Genomic DNA, 17,982 nt, shown 5'->3' with positions numbered 1-17,982 from the left:
CTCTTAGCAACCACATAGACAGACCTTTGGGATTATCTGTCCCCACCCTGTTCCTTCAGGTCCTCTAGTGGTGCACCATTATTGCTGTAATGGAGTCCATCCATCCTACTGCTGGTTATCCTCTTTCCTTCCACCTTTGTGAACATTGTGAAAATGTTTCATGCAAATTATACTACTGAAAAGTGTGTGTACCACAAGGGCAGCAAATGGTGCATATTCCCTTGTGAATTATCTCACTTGAACTCAGTAGGAGTCAATGCTGGAGAAGAATGCATACAAACCAGTGCATGTTTATATGATGAAGCCCTTGTTCAACTCAGCAGTTACAGAGTATATTTTAGATGGGATTATATTGTGTGTGTGTGTGTATTTGTTCTATTAACTTATGCAAATACATTCTATTTGCTGGTTTTGGGTGTTGCAACAGACTTCAAAAAGAGACATCTAAGAGCACTTGGCCTCAGATTTTGTTCCAACTTACCAGGGATAATGGTGCAGGTTGTTCTACTGATCACATATGCAGTTACCTGAAATATAAAATTGTGGGTGTTAGGTGGGAATTTTCTTGGTATCAGGAGGAGAAGCATGAATTGGGATGAGCAGATGTCAGGTTTGTGGCATCTGTTTCCTACTGGAACCCAAGAATCCACTAATGGAGGCCAGCAGTAAGTATTTATTGGATAAAACTAAAGCTAATAAAATTAATAGTTTTATCTGTATAATGTAATTCTTAATAAAATTATTACAAAAAACCCCAAAGTATAGGGAGAAGTGCAACCAAGCATGAGAACTGTTGCTACAAATATCAATTTATAAATGTTCGTGCCTCTGTAATTTCCAGCACAGAATAATAATTTTAAAATAATGAATTTTGCATGGGATTGCAAAGAAATTTCAGTTGCAGCCTTATGCATGCTTATTCGGCAATATAGTCTGTAGAGCTCCCTTGTGTTTATATCAGAGTAAATATGTTTTGTTTTAAACGTACAGGGTTGTTTGGAGAAAACTGGTAGCACCAATTGGAGTAGAAAGTTGGAATTTATTTTTGAACCCAAGAGATTTAAGTTCAAATCCCACTTCAACAGCAGAATCACCAGATGATTGTTCTTTGTAAACTGTCTCTTAACCTCAGTTCCCCATCTGTAAAATGGAAATTAAAGCTATTTATCCTGTGGAGTTGCCATTTTTTAAAATAAAAACTATTTTGTTTTGCCTAGTACAAAGTCTAGGCAAAGTCTGTCACTGCATTCCCACAACCTCTTAAACCCTTCATCCAAATTAAAAACAAAACACAAAATATAATCACTGTGTTCAAATGACAGGCAACCCCCCACCCAACAAATCATATTGTAATGGCCTGGTTGATATATCATGCTAAATCAGGGTGGACTCCCACGACACACTGAACGAACAAACTATCCAATTCCGTTTTAGCCAGTCAAGTGTGTTGTGTGAACCTTGCCAATCAATACTATCCACTTGCTTGGAATATTCCTTTGTTTTATCCGTCAGTTCCTAATAACCTTATTCCCCACTTTCTAATATGGGGCGTGATGCTGAAGCAATAATGTGACAAGCTGTGAAATGCAGAATTCACTGCAAGAGATTTATTTGAGGAATCTGGAACTTCAAAATTCACATTGGATAAAATAGACATACAGTACCTATGTGTACGCATGCATGCACACCGCACAGACATCACAAAGTAACTAGTATGAAATGATCTCACTTCATCTGGAATTCAGTAGAACACTTTTGTTTAAAAAAAATATAATATTAAATACTGTTGAAGCCTGTGGACCACAATAAAGAAACCATAATTGGAACTAAAGGTATCAGTGGTCTAATTTGTTTCTTTTAGTTGATTTGGCTTGAATCAATATTCTTTACATCATGCTTTCCGGATATGTGGGATCCCATAAGCCCAATAATGTGACCTTGCACTTGGGATTACGACCATTGACATCCAACCCTCCTGGAGGACTCCAGGTTGGGAAAAGCTGCTGTATCCAAATTTGAAGCTTTTCTATCAATTGTTTTCATCTCCAAAGGCTTCACCTGCTGAACTTCAGTCATAAAGATGTTAAAGGCATTGTTGAACTATTCCTTCACAAAGACTGAGTTTTCAAATTGTCTTTGGAGGGTGGGATTTTTCCTGCATGTAACCCAGTGTTTCTCAACCTTGGCCGCTTGAAGTTGTGTGTACTTGGACTCCCAGCGTGGCTGGCTGGGGAATTCTGGGAGTTGAAGTCCACACATCTCCCCACATGCTGGCTTCAACTTCCGCACATCTTCCCACATGCTGGCTGGGAATTTCGGGAATTGAAGTCCACACATCTTCAAGTGGCCAAGGTTGAGAAACACTGCTGTAGCCTAAGTAGAGAAAGATGGTGGACAGAGATGAGACTGAGATGAAAAAAATCACGTCTACTTTTCCTTCTTCGTTATGGGCATGAGAGGAGGAGAGCCACGTTAGTCTATGGTAGCAAAAAATCAGACTTTATGCCTTTTAACAAATCAGGACTCTTCCTAACGTTTTCCTCTTTTCTAACTCTACGAAAGCCTAAGCCATAATGAATGCTTTACTTTTTCAAATGCCTCCACGTGTTCTCTCCTCCCGACCCAGAGTAAGTAAATAAGTCGGCGTATTATTTCCTAACGCTGCGCGTCTCTGTATAACCCACTAATAAACACGAGGAAGGAGAGAAGGGGGCTCAGCCCTCAACTGAAACCGAATTTCGCACAAAGTTGGGCGGGGGGGATGCCGGAAGCTGATTGGCTACAAGTCAAATCGGACCTGAGTGGAACCCACAAGAGCAGTAAAAGAATGGATGCATCCGACGGGAGTATAAATGTCGGAGTCGGCGACGGGTATCTGCGTTAGTAAGATGGAAGGGCGTCGAGCGGAGCTGGTGGAGGAGGTGAGGACGAGGCTTGTCCGTCTCGTGCAAAGTGCAGTGGCTCTGAAAGAAGATTTGCAAGTAGAACTGGGTGAGGGAGACGCTTAAGAGCTGTTGTTTTTAAATGGACAGGGTGAAGGAGGTCTTTACTTGCAGCTAAGCGAACGAAACCACGGCCCTTAAGCTGAACTTGAAAACGCGGTGCTCTTGATTAAAAAAAAAAAGCAGGAGTGGGAGGTATGTTGGGAACTGGAAGGGGTGTGGTTTAGTCGTAGATAGGTGAGGGCAATTTTAGGTGGCTTTGTAGTGAAGAGAAAGGAACTCTGTACATGAGCAGATGATCTTAAGAAATATTATAATCAGCAGTACAGGGCTGTGCGTGGGAGAAGTTAATCTGCCCTGAAGATGTTGCCTAGTCTGGTAATGAAACGTCTGCAAGAAAACAACAAGGCTCAGAGAGCACCAAGAAGTTAACCTGTAAAGCAGCCTTTATCAACTTTCTGACTCTGGAGGAACCCTTGAAATATTTTTCAGCCCTCGGGGAACCCCTGCACATTCAGGCTCAAATATGGGCTAGAAGTTAACAAAATTATTATATTTGTTTCATGTGTAGGCCTGTGTATATGCATTAACAGTGTTCCTAAACATAAAGAATGCACCTTACCCCTTTAATGTGAAGTTGCCCGAATTGGAAATAATTTTTTAAATAAATTGTGATCTCTCAGGGAACCCCTGGTGACCTCTTGCAGAACCCTAGGGCCCCACAGAACCCTGGTTGAGAAACCCTGCTGTAAAGGCTGACCCTCAACTTGGCTGTTTGTATACTGGTCTTCCTCAATTTGATGCCCTCCAGATTTTTATAACTTCCATGGGTTGTGTGAGCCTGAAACGCTGGGCTACCTGAGTCAGCCGTGGTTAAGCACATCCTGACATTACCCACGTGTGCGTGGTATGCTGAATCCACCCAGACTGGAGCTTATCCAATACAAAGCTCTTCCAAGCCCTTGGTAAGCTTAGCAGAAATAGTTGGTCTCAGCTGATGACATTCTTTCTGTGATTCAGAAAGGCCAGAAATCTAGTTTCCCATTAAGAGAATCCACAGTTGAATTTCCAGATGGCAGGTGAGGGGAGAAAGGCTTATGAATAACAATAATGTATAATGTTATAATAAAACTTGGTGAGGGGAGACTGTGGTTTCAGCAAAATGAGAGCAAATGTCTTTTTAAACAGACTGTGTACTTGCTAAAGACAGTGATGATCAAGGCACCCTCCAAGAAGTGTCCAGTGAAGCAGCCCAACCCAGCCGAATACACCTGCTGCCTCCCCTGTGCTTGGCAGCATCACAGGTGAAGCCCACATCTGCTGTGCCGCCGGGCAATTGCCAAGGGCACTCAGTGGCCATGCTCGGTAAGTGACATTATTCCAGTGAACAATAAATTGGAGCTCTGAGTTTGTTGTGTGGTGGGCGTCCTGACTCTTTTTCGGTCTGATATCCTAGCCTGACCTGGGATAATGGCAGTGGCAATCCAGTGCATTGGAAGGAAGCCTCAGATTTGGGAAGCATGAAAACACAAATCTTGTATACAGCGATGATGCAAATGTATGAGCAGATGTGATGGCTGAAAGAAGGAAGAGAGAACCTTTCTGAATTTTTTTTTTTAAACTTGGGTTTCCTAGCCTTGCAGGGGACATGGCAGCAATGGGCTGAAGTCACCAGGGTGTGGTGGGTGAGGAGGTTATTAAATCCAACATGTGCCAATGTTTGCTTTTTGTAAAACAATACAGGTAGTCCTTACTTTACGACCACCATTGAGCCCAGATTTTTGGTTGTAAGTCATAATGGTTGTTAAGTGAATCCAGACTAGTTTTTATGGCCTTTTTTACTGCAGTCATTAAGCAAGTCACAGTCATTAAGTGAATCAAGAACAGGGCTTGTGGTTTCCTTTGGTTATTAAGTGAATGGCACGATGGTTAAGCGAATCAGAGTTACTTTCAGTACTCTGGGGGGGAGTGTGATAGTCACACCAAAACATGACTATGAAAATGCTTCTGTGGCTACATTAGGATTATTTTCAGTTAATAATACTGTTATTTTCAACTAATATTACTGGTTGATTATTAAAAACTTTTACTGTAAGGTCTTCATTGAAATCTTTGTCCCACTGTATAAAAGTGGAGATTTTGCATCAGTGATGTGTTCATGGTAGACTCCCAGGGATGGGGTGAGTGTTTCCAGATTATAGGCTCTTCAGCCCTGCCATCAACATAGCTAGTAAATTAGATTGATTTCTCTCAGTATTTTGCTCTGTGACTGGAACTGTATGTAAGTTATTTCAGCTATCTGGGAAGAAAAGTTTGCTTTCCCTCTTCATCACCTGAAGCCATGTTTCAGATAGATTTGGTAAGCCTAATTGTAGAACTGTGGACGTACTGAGATGTTTCAATGTGCATTAGCCTGTTCTAACACGTAATTGTTCCTGTTTTAAGAAAGAAAAGTATTTTTTTTATTCAGAACGATCGAAGGAAAAATACTGTGCCTCTAAAACCCCAAGAGATAAGTGTCAAAGGTTTTTAACAGCACGTTTCAAGGTTTTTCAGAGGGCCCACATTTGCTGAGCTAAACCTTTGCTAAAACCAGGGATGCACTAGAGGATTTTTGAATACAGAGTATCACAGCATCGTGGAATTCTATTGCGAGATTGTGTTTTTTCCTCAAATTCATTATTTTTGTCAGAACATTGAGATTTTTATCACTTTTCTTGGATTTCTGCCCAGTCATAGGCTGGCTTACATATTCTCCTGAGCCAAGGCTCGTTTGCTTGTGAATCTAGCAGTGGTTATTATTCAGTAAGCTATGGTTCACTAGCCCTGACTTGTAGAGTTGTGCGAACTCACTAAGTATTCCCCTCAGCGGACATGAAGACCTGCCTTCCCCAAACTGGTGCTGTCCAGATATGCTGGGACTACAGCTCCCAAAATTCCCTGCCAGATTGCTTTACAATCTTTGTATAGTATTGGATTAAATTATTCGAGGCTAAAATGGAGAAGAGGGAAACGGGCGAGCACTGTGTACATGGCATCGAGCAGCTTCCTGGAAGAAGAATGGATATATTTGTGTGCCTTGTCTTGCGTAGATGCCGTTCTGAAGAATCAGGAAGCTCTGCGTATGGTCTTGACCAACCAGGATACGCTAAAGAATCTTGTGGATCAGCTCCAGAAGACCACGACTGCTGTTGAGGAACGAGTCCAAGCCATTGAGCAAGAAATGGGCACCTTTGCTCATTTCACCAAAGAAATTGGTCAACTTGCAGATGAAACTAACTGGGGTTGAAATTACCTTTTGCCCATAGGTTTCAGTTCCCGTCTCAGCCCCCCTTCACTGTATCTGACTTTTAACGTGTACACAGAGAAAATCAGTTATACTGTACAACAGGAGCCAACGTGATTTTTGGCCTGTATAAAGAGATTGAAATGCTGCTGTTTCTAGAATCTGTTGAACAACTCGGTTTCCAACTGGCTTACAGAGAATTCTTCTCTCTGAATCAAAATGTGATTTATTCTAAAATACAATCTGGTCTAGTCCGGTGTTTCTGAACCTCAGCAACTTTAAGATGGGAGGACTTCAACTCCCAGAATTCTCCCAGCCAGCATGGAGTTGGAGTCCACACATCTTAATGATGCTGAGGTTGAGAAACACTGGGCTAGCCTACCTGAGAACAGGTCACTTACGAAGCCTCTTACCCTCAGGACATCTCACCTTCAATATATGTAGCTGATGAGCCCTCAGCTTTCTAAACTTTTGTTCTGACGGAGGCCCAAACTGTTTCCCCTTCTGAGAAGCTGCTTTATAAATGCTACACAAGAATCTTTTTTCTCCACATGAAAAGAACATTTTCAACATCTTTGGAAAAATTGGTCAAATATGAGTCAAATGAGAAATTCAGAATTTTATTTTGTTCTCATTTCAACCATGCTGGCTCACATACCTAGTGCTGAAAGCTAATTCCTGTGCTCATTTAGGGAAGATGTTTCCTTGATCAGACTTCAGCTGTGAAACAATATTGATGTTGAATTCCAGTGGAGGATTTGATGCAATCATATTCAGAGTGGTTATCCAACACACACACTGGTAGTACCATGATAGCACACCCCCAAATTGGAAGGCTTTACTTGTGATACAGCTCCCACAATCCTGCCCCCCAAGTAAAGCCATGCTGTGTCTTGAGGAGGGCAGCCGACTGTGGAAAAATATGCTCTAAGCCAGTGTTTTTCAACCTTGGCAACTTCAAGCTGTGTGGACTTCAACTCCCAGAACTCCCCAGCCAGCATATGCTGGCTGGGGAGTTCTGGGAGTTGAAGTCCACACAGCTTGAAGTTGCCAAGGTTGAGAAACATTGCTTTAAGTCAACACTTAAATATATGCTGTCAGAGGTGATGCTTCCAATGTAGGAGCATTTCCGTGAAAGTATTTTGACATAATTAAATATAATGAGATTACTTTCATAGTGTAAGTAATATCAGCATAACCTAATTATAATTGTATTCTGGGTCATACGTATTGCTACAATCAACTGGGAAAGTTTCTTAAAGTTTTCTTTCAGCCCAAGTTCTTTAATAGGAACGATTTTTCCCCAACCTAGACAGACAGGAAAGAAGAAACACGGAGACCACATATATGTCCATCTGTGCCCTGTTGGAAGGGTGAGAACTGAGCCAAAACAGACCTATTCTTTTCAAAGATTTAATTGCAGTAGGACTGGCCTAGAAACCAAATTGTCCATACCCAGTCCATGTTGGTTTGATAGAACTGCCAGTTCTCAGTCTGGCACTGCATCGGAGTATCCCACGCTAGACTGAAAAGCTGGAGAATCTGCCTAGGTGGGAAATGGAACATTTGATAGAAGTTGATAGCCTGAGAGCCAGTATATGCATTAATCCATCTTCAGGTTTTAGCCCTTGGGGATTATTGTACATCTCATGATATCCACCGACCTGAAATTCCAGGCAACTTGAATTTCTCTATAGCCCAGTGGGAAAGCTGCCTCTTTAGGAGCCACCAAAATGTTCCTCAGAGATGATACAAAAGGAGAATCGCTTTTTGGAATGACAACAGTGTTCCCATTGTGGGTTCCATCAGGATTTGCCATTCTCATCTCCCTCCTCTGCTTTTCCATCCTCCAACCTTCAGTGAGCATTCTGCGGCCACTGAAGGTGCCCCGTCTTCATTCATGCTTCTTCTTTCTGTACCATGTTCTCTGAACACCCCTTTTTCTTTTGAGAAAACAAACATTACTTGCACCATTATACATTTTTGACAACTTATCAGGAGTTAAATACCAACAGCACATCTTATAAAAATTTTCTTTCAGGTTATAATTCAGCATAAATTTCAAACCTTTAGTCCACATATTTTCCCACTGGTCCAGCATGATACTGTATCCTGGTTTTGCTTTGCCGCCTTTCAGGATGTTTTTCATCTTAATCTTGAAAGATGTTCTAATCATTATTGGCAAATTTAATGCAAAAGGTGGAGAGGAATCTCTGTTAGAAAATTTGGACTGGGAACCAGCCATGATGTAGGACAATACCTGATAGACTTCTGTATAGAGACTGTCTGCTTTTGGTTCACACATTCTTTTAGCAACACAGACAGCTCCATACCTGCACGTTTCCAAATGAACACCACCACAATCAACTAGATTGCACCTTATGTAGTAACAGAAAAACTCCCCGCTGACTTGCAAATCACTGCCAGGGGCTGACTGTAGATCAGGCCATCTGCTAGTCACATCAGCTGAAAAAGACAAGAAAGGATCACAAGTTTTCATCTCAAAATCAGAGCTGATTTCTTGGAACGCTGAAGGAAGGGCGACCTGCAGCCCCACATCCTGAATCCTAGGAGAAAAACAGCAAAGTTTATCCATTAAAAGCCAGTCAGAATTACCTGGTAGACCCCGCTCCTAGGCTCCAGACCTAGGATTTGGTGTGGTCCATTTCCTAAAGAACGTTCCCCGGGAAAGCGCCCAGATCCGCCTCCTCGCCGTTGGCCGGGCCCGAGTGGGCCGGGCGTCGCTTTGGAGGGTGGCTGCCCAGCCCGAGGAGAAGCCGAGAGGGGCGCGCCGCTGGCGTGGCTGCGGCCAAGTCTGGTAAATCCTGCTTCACGTCGCTTGGCTTTTGAATCCCTGCTCTGCTTCGCTTCCCTCCTTCGCTATCCCCCGCCGGCTCCGGCTCTCTTCGCTCCCTACCCGCGTGGCCGGCTCTGTTACTTCGGACATAAGCGGTCCCTGGAGTCCTCGGCGCGCTCTGAGCTTGGTTTCCTTGCAGACGTTTCTTTGGCCTGGGCAGTGAAGCGTCTGCAAACCAACAACAAGGCTCAGAGAGCGCCGAGGACTCCACAGTTCAACCCTGAGCTACAAATATTCGTTTCGATTGGTATAAGCGGCTCCATCAGCCGGAGAGCGGGGAAGTCGCATCTCTGCGGAAGAAGCGTCCAACTGAGCGGCTCAGGGCCGCAGCTGCCCTTCCAAGGATCTTGGAAGCAGCGCAGTCTACCTTTTTTTATTTCATCAGGATAGAGAGGAGTCTTCCTTTGCCCTGGCCGAATGGGTGTCTTAGGATTTGGTGTGGTCGGTTTCCTAAGGGATGTTCCCCCTCCAAATAAAATGGCGTCGATGAGCCCCCTTGGCTTTGCACGACTTTAGCAGAGGACCCACGCCTGCGTTTATAACGCGGGATGTGTTTTCATACCGACTTTGGGTATGAACGCTCCGGGCTGACCGTCCTTCGCGCGACCGCGGAAAGAAATGCAGGGCGGGGGGCGTTCACAGGCGCCTGGGCTCCCAGTTCCCTAAATGAGTGCAAGAAATCTCTACTCGCTCGCTCCAAATCCCAGCCCCCTATTACCATTCTCCTTCGTTAAGAGATTTCTCGAGCAGATTTTCCACCAGTGGGAGGATTTGTTTGCTTAATCCTCTCTTGGCTGATAACAAGGGACTGTGGGAGGTCTGGGAGAGTGGATCAGTTTCGAGTTCCTTTTCCTTTCAGGTGTCTGGCATTTCAGCATTTCGGTGAGGTATGCGAAATGGTGCCTCTCAGCTGCTTGAAGGGCTCTCAAGGGGGAGAATCATCACCCTCCCTTCTGCCTTTTTAAATATGTAATTAAAAGATTTAGATTTTTTAAAGATTTTTTTAAAAAAGAAGATAAAACTAATATAAAGTGAGGAAAAAGGAAGGAAATCAAAGAAAAGGCTGAAAGTGCAAGAAAAGAAAAGAAAAGAAATGTATCTAGAATATAGTGCTTTATTAGGGAAGAGGTGAAAGGCATTTCTTTGGGAAGTAAATAATTCTTCCACTTGTATATGTGATTAATAAGAACAGTTTTCAAGAGGGAGGAAGTTGGTGTGCTTCCCATTTTCTTTCAGGAGAAAAAAAATCCAAGGCACCTAATTTTTTTTCAGATGCTTTTGGAAGACACTGGCTTAAATGTTTCAGACTGTTATTCTTGCCCTGGTCACCTCACGACTGGACTACTGCAATGTGCTCTACGTGGGGCTGCCCTTGAAGACCGCCCGGAAGCTACAGCTGGTTCAAAATGCAGCAGTGCAAGCAGCAACAGGCACCTCGCGGTGTGCCCATGTGTTACTGCCACGGTGCAAACGGCATTGGCTGCCAGCTGGCTTCCGAGTGCCATTCAAGGTGCTGGTTATTACCTATAGAGCCCTGTATGGCATCAGGCCTGCGTATCTGACCACCTGTTTGTCTCCAATCATTTCTGCCCACCCAGTACATTCCAGCAGAGTGGGTGCGCTCCAGGCCTGCTCCATTAAACACTGTCATCTTGTGGGACTGCGGAAGCGTGCCTCCTCTGTCACGGACCCTGGAACAGCATCCCCCAGAGGTCAGGACAGGACCCTCTTTCTGGGGTTCCAGAACCTGCCTTTGGTCCCAGGCCTGGGGTGGATGTTTGTTATTTGTTCAATGGCTGGTTTTGTTTTGTGGATTTGGGTACTGGAGTATTTTAGTCGAGGCTGTTTGATTTAATGTTTTTAGCTGGTTTTTATGTGATTTTCTTCTAGTTTTGTACACTGCCCAGAGTCATCCCTCTTCCCTGATAGTTCTGTGGAGATTGTAGCACCCTCTTTCTTCCATTACCAAGTATGGTCTTAGAAGTCAAACTGTGGTCCCCTTAATAGCATCTGATTGGGTTATAAGTGATCCCTGGCAGCATTAATGCAGGGCCCTCCTCTCCCCACCCCATGCATGGCCTTCACCTTTCATTGTTGTTTTGTTAGGGAAATTCTTTCATACCCTCGGCAACAATGCTATTACAACCCTACATCTTCCTCTCTCCTCTCAGCTGATACTGCCCCTCTTTTAACTTGTAACCCACCAGTGGCTGCAAGTGGTGTGCTATTGGGGCTATGACTGGTATTCCTGCTGCTGTTGCTGTCATTGTTATAACGGCCTATGAAATTTCACGATGTTGACAACTTTTTCTGGCTATACAGGTAGTCTCATCTGACAATCCCTCATTCAGCAACCATTCAAAGTTACGACAGTACTGAATGAGTGGGACTTACGACTGGTCCTCAAAGTTGTGGCCGTCGTAGCGTATCCACGGTCACATGATCATGATTCGGGCACAGTTACGACGGTCACAGTGTCCCACAGTCGTGTGATCACCACTTGCCACCTTCACTGCTGGCTTCCAACAAGCAAAGTCAATGGGGAAGCCGGCAGGAAGTCACAAGTCACAGTCATATGTCACGTTTAACAACCACACGTGCTTCGTTTAACGACCACAACTGGAACTGTCATAAGTTGGCACGGTCATATGATTCTTTTGATTTACAACCAAGTCGCTTAGTGATGGATTTGCTGGTCCCAATTGTGGTCAGTAAGTGAGGACTACCTGTACCTTCCCTGCAACAGCTTGCACGGGGGAGTATGTATAGCTGGGAAGATGCAAGCAAAATACTAGTAATGATATCATTAATTAAATGCTAAATCAGCTGCAGGTCAAAGTGGGAGAACAACCACGATGAAATCATAGAAGTAATAATTAAACAGCCTTGTCACCAGATAGTCTTTTGCAGTTTCTAGAGACCAAAATAATAGAAAAATTAAATATAGCCTCTTGGAAGTATATGTTGTATGTATAGCATCTGACAGAGCTATTTTTGAATTTGTATTTGGTAGTAGAATAAACTAAAGAGGCATGGGTCAGCTACCTGTTCAGGCAATGGGGAGGTTGACCTCACAAGATTGGACAATCTTACAAAATTTCAGCTGTTTAAAGGTTCAAAGAAAACTATTTAATGTTGAGATTTTGTGGGTTCCATTTAGAGCTTTGCCAGTACTGTGGTAGTTCTGGGCAGTATGTTGTGTCCCCTGTATGTGGCTTGGGATACCCTAAATCCAAACTGTTTTTTACTGACAGCTCTTGCCACTATGAAAGAGGACAGGGATCTCCTTCAGCCTTTTCTGCTTGATGAAGAATACAGTGAGTCCTACCTGAAGGAACTCTGGGGGCTCCTGTTACAAAACTCTGTGGTGTTGTGGCATATCATTGTCATGCACTGCCTACCGCAGAGTAAAACACAGACGCTGATTCAAAGAAGAGCAGGTTCCGGTTTATTTCATACGTAGTGTCAGTTGCGAAAAAAGCTGAGAGTGAGGGGAGCGCGCCGGTGCGGGGTTTAAATACCCCGCGCCGGTCAGCGCCCCCTCACCTTGGGTTACGTCATCCCCCCTTTGTCCTGCATACTGTCGTGCCGGTAGGTGAAGGGTTGCGAGGCCCCAGCTGGTGCCCCGGGATCGCCCATCATCGGTTTCCTCCTTCAGCCGGTGATTGCTGTCAGCTGGGCGATCTCCGTTGCGCTTTTGCTAACAGCTTGGGTGTGCCTCGTGATCCGCCTAGTCTTTGTCTTTCCTTCTTTCTCTTTTGTGTCCTGATGGCTGAATCATCCGCCCAGGGTCTGTGTCTGTTGTTGTGCGTGCTATGCTTATCTTGAGTCCCTTCCTCTGCTTCCTTGTTATTGTCATGTGTGCCGTTGTGCTGATGTCTTCAGCTCAACGGCACTCATGACAATCATAAAAAGTAGCATCAAATATAATGGGTCCTGTTTCTCCCATAAGTGCGCAATGACTGGGCCTTTGATCAAAAGAAGCACGTGGCTTTGATTCTGGTTTCTTTCCTTCTTCTTACTGTTATTAGAGAATTGTGGTTTTGGTACAAACTGCCCATTCAGGAACACTTTAACAGCACTCCCTTTAAAGCAGGAGGCAGAAATCTCACTGTGGCAACCCTGCTGGAAACCAAGAAATCATTTTCTGGGATCATGGAAAATTGCTTGGATAAAGCTATCAAGGAATTCACATTGGAGCCGAATATTGTAAAGGAGAATGCCAAGATGATCCTTGAGTGTAATGGAACAAGGAAGGAGTTTGTGTCAGGTAAAGGGGAAAACTACATTGAAGTGTTCTGGGTAGATGGCCAAACAAATTACAAGGTCAAGCCAATTCAAAAGTCCATGTGGCAAGGCTGGGGTGCCAGCCTTTACCACTCAGTCTTGCCAGCATTTTGAGAGTCTTCCAAGATTTGGCCTCCCATGAAGGCTCAGAAGAGCTGCGGCAGTGCCTAAATAAGGTGATAGAGGAATTTCCCAAGGAATTGCTTGTTGTTTATTCATTTAGTACAACCAGAGATATGTCGGTTTTCACGGCAAGAATACTGGGGTGGGTTGCCATTACCTTCCCCAGGGATCGCATTTAGTCTGACCTCTCCGTCATGACCTTCCCGTCTTGGGTGGCCCTTCACGGTTTAGCTCATGGCGTCACTGAGGTGCTCAAGCTCCAGCACCACGACAAGGTAACGATCCTTTGCTGAAGAAGGAACCGCTAGTTGTGCAGAATGATGCGGTACTGGTGGTGACATGTGGAGAGAATGATGTTATCTTCCATTCGGCTACTGGGAAGAATGAAATCACTGTGTACGAAGATACGCATGGGAAGATTGAAATTAATGTGAAATGTACAGGATGGGCTTGGTGGGCCAGATTATTGAAAAGGGGGAAAGTTAAGTAATGGTGCCAGAGAAGACAATGTGGGAGGAAGCTTTGTGGTTCTGCTGCAGAGACAAATGATTTATTATAAGCAGAAGCATCTCCCCACTGTGCCTTCCCACAGGCATGGTTACTGGGATCATGCCAGTGTTCTGGGCCTATCAGTCATTCGGTTGCTGATAGATTATTGTTTGTTTTAAATAATCAGAATGCTTGATCAGCTCACAATTCCAGAATTTCTTTTCTCGGTAAACAGATGTAGATGAATCATAATTCCATGTATGCAAAGCAATTAATTGGCAGAGTCTTGCAGGACAATCACTTCATCTCCATTCCAGGAGTCCACCAATTCTGTATTTTCCATATCATATTCCTCTGCTCTCTTTTTAATGATTGCTTAAATAAGGTTTTAAATTGTTACTGGATGACAAATACGTTATTGTCCTTTTTCTCCTGTGATATCCCAGGCTTCTAAACATCCTCTTCCTAATTCAACTGCTAGGATATATTTTGGATACAGATCCCACAACATTTATATTAGAATGAAGTCAAAAGGCAGACACCATGGTTTCTCCGTCTCCACCCTTGCTTCCCCGCAGTGCAAAGGTAGCAGGTTATGCTGGACCCTAACCAACATCAGTCCCTGTAGCATATGGATCCCAAAACCTCTGCTTTAGACTTAGTGGACAGACCGTTGTGGGCCAAATGTTGTTGGTTCAGAGAGTGCGTCACAGTATTATAAAGACATTCTGGAGATTTAACAGAGAGGGATGATGATGATGGTATGTCTCCCAACTCTCAATGACTCTGAGTAGCACAAAACAATCAAAATACAACAAAATCGATAAATATTATGAAATAGATATTCATTTGCTTATTTATGTTTTTAGATGGTAATGTAGGTTATGTTTTTATTATTACTGTTATTGTAAACCGCCCAGAGTCCCCCGTTGGGGGAGATGGGCTGTGATATAAATGAAAACGAAAAGAAAGACGGACAGACAAGCACGATGAAGTGAGGGATCTGTCTTTTCCTCACCAAGGGCCTGGGTGAAGAGCCGGGTCTTCACGGCTCTTCTAAACAACAATAGATATTAAAATATTTAATATTGGTATTATATCAATTATCTCTCTTTAATTTTCACATCAACAATGCGGTGTTCAAACCTTCATCTTCATTAGTTTTCATCCATCAGTTCAGGACCAGAAACTGCCTATTCTGATGTATGAAGATGATACGATCCTCCTTTCCCTGAATTCTGTATGGGAGGCTTTCTAAGACTGCTGATTACGATGGGAAATTTCTGCAAAAGAGAAATTTAGTAATCACCACTCTAAAAAGTGGTTATTTTTTGAAAAACAAAAAATGAGAGCTTTATTTGGCCTGGAGGCCATGTTCTTTACATTTCAGGGTGTACATGTTAATAAACTTTAGTAGATCTCTCATTAGCAGGAAATAAAAAATGCAGCCTGCAACAGAACATATACTTTTTCTTTCAGGGGGAGGAGAGTTGATAAAACATGAAAAAATCTATATAGGAAAAGCTGTAGCACAAATATTTGGTGGCTCAGAGATTTGGGAAATGTGGAATAAGGTGTAAACATTTACTACTGGAAAAACGTGGATGCCTCTGAATTTTAGCCTGAACATTCTTGAAAGGTACTGCTTGCCTAGTGAATTTAATTCCTTATAATGCATGAACTGTGCTTTTCTTTCCTTGTCAATTCAGGAATTCATTCCCTCCTCTCAGCTCCATCAAATTTAATTTCCCTCTGCTTCCCTTCTGTTCATTTCCCAGCTAAACCCTTTCCCTCATCTCACTTCTGGATCAGCCACATGTGTACTTTTGTGTTTCTGCGTAAGAGTGGTTTGTGTGTTAGAGAGAAAATAATAGGTGGTGTAAGTGGATGGGGATCAATTAATTTTCTAAAAGAAATTATTTCATTTCACAAGCAATTTTATTTAGTTATTAATTCAATTAGTATTTATATTTGTACTCTGGTCCTGGTCCTGAGGTTTTTTGGAGGATGACTTCTGTCGTGTATACATACACACACACCCATATATGCATAGGTAAAGGTTTCCCTTGACATTAAGTCCAGTCGTGTCCGACTCTAGGGGGCGGTGCTCATCTCCATTTCAAAGCCGAAGAGCCGGCGTTTGTCCGTAGACAGTTCCCTGGTCACGTGGCCGGCATGACTGAACGGAACACCGTTACCTGCCCACCGAAGCGGTACCTATTAATCTACTCACATTTGCATGTTTTCGAACTGCTAGGTTGGCAGGAGCTGGGACTAACAACGGGAGCTCACCCCATCATGCGGATTCGAACTGCCGACCTTCCGATCGGCAAGCTCAGCAGCTCAGCGGTTTAACCCGCAGCACCACCGCGTCCCTTATGCATATATGCATACACATATACAAATGTTTCACACGTAACAATTTATTATGGAGGGAATCTTCAGAATTTGTTTAGACTGAAATTGTCAACTCGAGTTTAACAACTTGGAAAGGTGTCTGTATTCTTCATTGAAGAAACATTCATCTTAAAATCAGGGTCACCTTCCTTTTGAGAAAATAAGTATAATTTTTAGTGGGGGGAAAAATATTTACCCTTACTCCCCTGCCCATTAGGTCAATCAAGGATAAATTTCTTGTCACTCTTCAGCAGTGGAATACCTTAGAAGATACTGAGATTGTGACAAAACGTCTGGTAGGTAAGAATTCTTACAAAACTGAGCAGGTTGCAAAGTTTGCAACAGCAGCTAGAAAACTGAACAAGCTTTCTCTCTGGAATTGCAGTTGACCATAAAAGTAGCAAATGCCCTTAATGGTTACTGGTTTGAAATTTATTTCTGCTGATTTGCAAGTAACTAAAGAATATGTTCATACGTTGTATAATTTTGTATAGTTGTATACTTGCACTGCAAAGACTGTTAGCTAAAATAAATTTAGCCATAAATGAAATAAATCCCAGAATCTTAGCTTTGCACACTAGTGATTAATCCTAGTATGGCATATCTCAGCTTTGCTTAAAAGCATTATGCTTGGAAAACTTTCCAGTCCTTTTTCAAATAGTATTCCAGATCAAATTTGCTTTTTCACTGCCAGAATGTTTCCATGTAATTTCTACAGCGATCCCAGTTTTTTGTTTGTTTGAAGCATTAGTCTGAAATAGCCTGGTGTTGAACTTTGAAGTTCTGTACTTTTGGCTCATCTCGAATTTTAAGTTACCCTGATACTTTCTATGCTGAGAAGTCATGAAGAGCCCACTTAAAACAGATTTTATTATTATTAACAACTTTACAAGCCACAACACACACATCTTGCGTTAAGCTGTGGGTTGCTGGAGAACGGCCAGTGTAGTTGTACTCAAGGGTTCCAGCTACACAAACCTCTCTGTGCATTCGTGCAAGCGTGCGCGCACACACGCACACACACACAGCACTATTAGAAGGAAAAGGCAAGTTAAATGTAATAGGCCTGTCTCATTCTCAATTCCCAGATGGCCAACAAAATTTATATGGGAACCATCAAAACATCACTTTGATCATTTTGAGTTTGATCAGCCAAGTACTAATTTGAGACTGGGCAGCAAACTGAAATCCTTGTAGGAACTGAAAGGTTCCTGTACAAATATTTTCTGACACATTCAAGGAGTTTCACATTCAATATATGTCGCCACTTAGGTTTTTAAACTCCCAAGTCCTTTAGCTATTCAGGAGCGCTCCTTCTGGCTGTGCCCTTATTTCACACACCCTAATCCTCGACTATCAAGAAGTAGACTCTCTTCTCGTATAATAATTGCCTGGAAAAAGAAGCCTTTTTTAAAAGAAAATCAGACTTAACTCACATATGCTGCAGAAGCTCAGAAAGGCTGCTGCCAGCTTCCCCAGAAGCAAGAATGGTTGACTTGGTCTTACTCAACTCACCACCCGCTGTCCTACGAATGTCAGTCAATTTTTTTTTTAAAAAATGGACCCAGACATAACAAAGTACTCAGGATTTCATACATAAT

This window comes from Candoia aspera, chromosome 2 (genome assembly GCF_035149785.1).
Source record: "Candoia aspera isolate rCanAsp1 chromosome 2, rCanAsp1.hap2, whole genome shotgun sequence".
NCBI classification, from domain to species: domain Eukaryota; kingdom Metazoa; phylum Chordata; class Lepidosauria; order Squamata; family Boidae; genus Candoia; species Candoia aspera.
The sequence above is the reverse complement of the archived record's forward strand: the minus strand, read 5'-3'. Positions refer to the sequence as shown.